Here is a 5612-nt window from a genome sequence, read left to right on the forward strand (position 1 = left end):
TATTACTATTTTATTATTATTATTAATATTATTAGTATCATTATTATAACTATTATTATCATTATCATTATTATTATAATTATGATTATTATTATTATTATCATTATTACATATCATTATTGGTATTATTATTATCATTATCATTATTTTTATAATTATTATTATTTTTATTATCATTGTTGTTATTACTACTGCCATTGTAATTATTATCATTTCATTTCAATTATCTTTGCTATTATCCTTATTATTGTTATTGTTCTTACTGATGTAATTATTATCCTTATTATCATCATCATCATCATCATTATTGGCACTATTATATTTGGTATCATTATTATCATTATTATCATTATTGTTATCATCATCATTAATCTTATTATCTCCAATATTATTATTTTCATTAATATTACTATTACTGTTATTATTATCATTATCCTTATTACCCTTATTATTATCATTATCATTATTATTATCATTATTATCATTTCTATCATTATTATTTTATTACCACTGTTATCATAAACTATCATTATCTTTGTAGTGTACGGCTGCGCACTCGCCGACTCTAAGGTCGAACTCGCCTGGACTGACATCGTCCTCGGGCGCCGAGTGGTTGAGGCCACATGCCTGCCTCCTCTACCACGGAACAAAAGGACGCGGGGAACTCTACGATGCTGCCATTGACTGGGATGAAACGTCCCGGGCTCCGCTTCCACCGACGATGCGGGCGCACTCGCTGTGCATCCGCACGAGGCTGGTGCTTCACCCGCCATTTGTGCCTCGCCCACGTGACTGTAGTGCGACTTCATAAGCCGTGACCAAAGCCATACGAGCCGCCAAAGACAGTGTTACGAACTAATGTGAACATGGTTATAAAAATAACTAAAGAACGTATTTTCAACCAAGTCTCGGTGGGTGGGGGGGGGAGGGGCCAGGGCAGGGAGGCCCATGCACCCCTAGTGCCAGGCAGTCACACCTGTCATCCCACACCTGAAGCATGATGGGACAAAAGCTGGTGCTTCTGCAATACTCACTTCTCCTGCAGCACTGCGAGGACACTCCCTGGCAGTATGTTTTTCACCACATGCTGCGCAGCGCGCCTTGCCCTTGCCGTACTTAGCTACATGGCCACTTCCAATGCAGTTATAGCAGATGACGGGGGGTGCCCTCCACGGCCTCACGTGGCTGGCGGGCATGTACTTCCCAAAGAAGTGGCAAGTACTGGGAGGTGGTTGCTCTCCTTTCCATATGATACGAATACGGTTGAGTGGTTTCCTGTCTTTGTGCACTCTTATGGCCCTATGAACTCCGTCGAGTGCATACGCATGTTCAAGATCAAATTCCTTGTTGTAGTGGGTCACAAGGTATTCGTCATATTTCTCTTGTTTCTTGGGCTCATCACAAAGTTTGAAGGTAATACCTCCAATTGATCCTTCAATAAGGTCGTCAATATAGTTTCGCTGAGAGCGAGCGACATACACATACGGCGAGGAGAGAGTGTCTCCTCGCACAAGGTCGAGGGGAGTACCTCCCCGGGCCCGAGAGTCGTTGCCGAGATTCTGTAGCCATTTCATTTTATCGTTTTTCGTGGTTAGGGTTAGAAGGTTACCCCCAAAATTGGTAGCGTCCCCGATATTTCAAGCTTGTTTGATATATTGTTTAAGGATCTTTTTTCTTTTCTTTTGAAATATTTTAGTGGCTGCCATTTTAAACAAACGTAATCCTGTCCTTACTTTTGTTTTGTTGGATAGTTCGTATTTGCTCCTTTGGTTTGCATTTTATATACTCCCGTTTTCTATTTTCGTTTCGTTTTGCTGTTTATATTATTTCTTGTGTCTTTCTGCTTTTATTTCATTATATTTTATTTGAATATTGTAAGGTCCTGCGAACCAATAAATTTTAAAGAATTTACAGATTGTTTTTTATTATGAATAAGAACTATAAAAGTTAAGTAGCGTTTGTTTGAGGCTAAAGGACGTAAGGTTTTGCTTATGATTATTTCAATGTCCTTTGCTTTCTCTTTTGTTATTTTGAACTTTCTTTTGCTGGACCGCCGTAGTTTTTTATGTTCTTTTATTTCCTTTGTCGTAGTCTTCTGTTCTCTTCCATGTGATTTTATTTCGTTTAAGATCTGTTTCAGCTTCAGTCTCTTAGCGTGCTTTATTATTTATATTCAGTTTTGTTTTGGTCATTTAAGTTCACTTTCACTTTTAAGATTCCTGCATGTTTTACTAATTACATTTTATTTCATTTTTGCTCACGATCAGTTCTGTTTTACTTTTAAGTCTTTCACCTGTTTTATTTGCGGTTTGGTTCAGTTTCATCTTCATTATTCTATATTTCACTTGTGTTTTATTAACTGTAATCAATTTTAGTATTAAATATAGTTCACTTTTTAGCTTTTTGCAGTGTTTTATTTGCTGTAGAGTTCGGTTTTAATCCCCACTAGTTTTGATTAGTTTTTAGTATTTGGTCTCAGTTTTAGCCACCGTTTTGTTCAACTTTCTCTTGCATGGTTTATTTTGTTTTCTGTGAGCCTCCATCCAACTATCTGCTCCAACTATCTCTAATAATTAAAGGATTTGTTGAGCAAAACATCTTGCCAGTGATCTTGGTGGATCTGCTGAATCATTGCAGTAGCAGCAGTAATGGTATTTATTATGAAGAAGTAATAATGATGATTCTGATACGATGATAATAATAACAGCAATAGCGATGATGATATTAATGACTGTATTGTTAATATTATAGTGATAATAAAAACGTTGATGTTGATAATTAATCATGATGATGATGGTGCTGTTAATTATTAATAATCGTAATAGTAATGAAGATGCTTATAATGAAAGCAATGAAAATTATTATGGTAGCAAAAATAATGAAAATCAGAAAGATGGTTATTATGGAAATCATGATAATAACAACGATAATAGTGATAAAAATTTTCGTTACTTTTATCATAATTTTCATAATAACAATGAAAGGGTTGATAATAATGATGCTGACAATAACAACAACAGTACTAATAATCTTGACAACAATAACAAAGACAACGAGAATAATAACAATAATATTGCATTTTTGCCACTGATTAACTAAGGAGATAATGATGTACGGCCTCAATTAATAAGAAAAAAACTTTTGTGCCATCAACATCCAGCTTTTCTCTCTCTCTCGTTCCTTCATTTTCTCTCTCTCTCTTTCTTTCTCTCGCTCTTTCCTTCACTCTCTCTCTCTCTTTCTATCCATCTATCTCTCTAACCGTGTGTGTATGTGCGTGCGTGCATGCGTGTCTTTCTCTCTCGCTCGCTCAGGCTTTGTGAAAGGGACAGGGGATCATCCCCTCTTTTCCTTGGTCATAAAGGAACGGCTTTTTAACTTTTAATTTATGCACTGATTGCCTTGAACGCAAGTAGCTAGAACGGTAACTATTTTTTACGTATATCCTATGATCCCATTTACAATCCTTAACATGAAACCAGACCACTGGCAGGTATCCCGTGGTGGGTGTGGCCAAGAGAGCAATTAAATGATGCCCGTGTGATGATCTACATTAGCTTTGTTAGGTGAAATCCCAAAACCACCAGGAATTGAGGAGGCTTAATGTCATATGTGCCAGTCATTTTCAGAGGTGGGCTCCCCCGCCAGTAATCAACATTAATACAACCAAGGGAGATCTAGTTCAGCTTGTGAGGTAATCTGATGAAATCTTTTGCAAAATTTTGAGTAGGAACCAGGATCGTTGGGCCTACATGCGACACACAAACTGTGAGAGGGTCTCAACATCTACGTCATCACTGTGGTTCCCCATGTTGATGGAGGCATTAATGAACTTGCTGGATTCTTTTTTCTCAAGAATCTGCAGCGGTTTGATTGACTGATTATTAAAGATCATCTGCCGCGTCAACAGCTAAGGTCATTAGCGGCGAACACCTTGTTAGATTCAAATATTAAAATATTTAAAACGTCATAAATAACAATAACAAACAATAGATATTATATTTAAAAAATCAAAGTATAAAGCATTATGCTCTCAATGTCTAAAACTATTGCATAAACATTAAGCATAATTAAACTTTATTGAAAATATTAGTCTCCCTAAAGAAACTAATAAGACCTTCTATGTCACAGTCCTTCTCCAATACATCAGTATATATGGGGAAGACAAGTATCTTCCTCCAGAATGGTTCATAAGATATCTAGTTATCTTGACTGCTGCAAGGATGGCATGTAATTCTACAGTGAAGATCGAGACTGACAGAGAAAGACTGCCAAATGCAGTCTTCCTTCTGTCTCACTGCTGCAAGCTCACACCATTTTCAGATTTTGAACCATAAGTATATAGTGCATCTGATCCTTGGTACTTAGAAGTGTGTTGAAGATATCTCTCTCTGAGTTTTGTTTCGGATCTCGCCCCTTTCCCAATTCTGATCAAATCCAGCTCGACTTGATTGGTCTAAGGGGGGAATTGGGGAGTTCTAACAGCCAGAACCTTAGTGAGATTTAAGTTAAGATTTTCCACAAGATTCCTCATTCTCCTACCATAGGATTGGTTATCTTCAAGGGGGTTTGAAACAAATCTGGATGTAGGAGATCCCGGAATCCTTAGTCTCGTGTAGTGAATCAGGTCCATGTAGTCCCGGTGTAATGCAAGAGGTGGTTCTCCACTCTCAGCATACAGGGACTCCACAGGTGAAGATCTGAAAGCCACTGTCCAATATCCAGAGAACAATTGCCGATGAATAAGCCTCATATCCACAGTCAAAGTTACTATGAATAAGTGCTCGGTAAAGCTGCAGAAGCATTGTGCGGTCTGCACCCCAAGATAGGTGTGAAAGAACCCACAAAATACTAAGTACTTTTGGTAGCCTTCACCTTTAACTGTTTGATGTGAAGCACCCATGTAAGCCTTGAGTCAAAAATCAGACCCAATTATTTCACCTCTTGGACAAAATGCACAGCATAGGGTTGGGCACATATGGCTTTACCTTGAGGTGGTACCATGCCAACTTAACTGATTCTGGAAGGACTAATGTTCCAAAAGTTGGAAGGAGAGTTGGTGTCGACTGTTCCAAATCATCAATTTCCTTCTTAAAACGTTTTACTTCCACTACATTAACTTTCTGAAGTTCCTCTAACAGAATACCTTCTCAAAATACCTCATCAGGTCTCAGGAAAAGACATTTCCCGTGTTTTTTTAGAATATGAACCCCAGGAATGTCGCATATCACTCACAGACAGTCACTCTCGTCTGGTGACGAAAGCCTCAACTATCAGGCTACCATAACGCTGTGGGGTGATGCGAGGATCACATTGACAGACCTCAACTATTTTCCGATATACTTAAAAAAATATCAAGATCCATGATTGATACACCATCAATAGCCTTCCCCTATTAGGTATTTACTGTATGAGATACTTTCATATTTACAGGTAAGATTTCCTTAATGGACTTTTCTCCTTCTTACCTGGTTTGGGAGCTCGGGAACCATTACGATTGGCCAGGGGATTACGTAGGCCATCAGGGAGAGAGAGCTAGTTCTTTGTAAATTTGTAGATATCATACAAATTAGAATTCTTAATTTCATCATCCAATGAGGGGAAGCTATGGT

Source organism: Penaeus chinensis, chromosome 12 (genome assembly GCF_019202785.1).
Source record: "Penaeus chinensis breed Huanghai No. 1 chromosome 12, ASM1920278v2, whole genome shotgun sequence".
In the NCBI taxonomy this organism is placed as follows: Eukaryota; Metazoa; Arthropoda; class Malacostraca; order Decapoda; family Penaeidae; genus Penaeus; species Penaeus chinensis.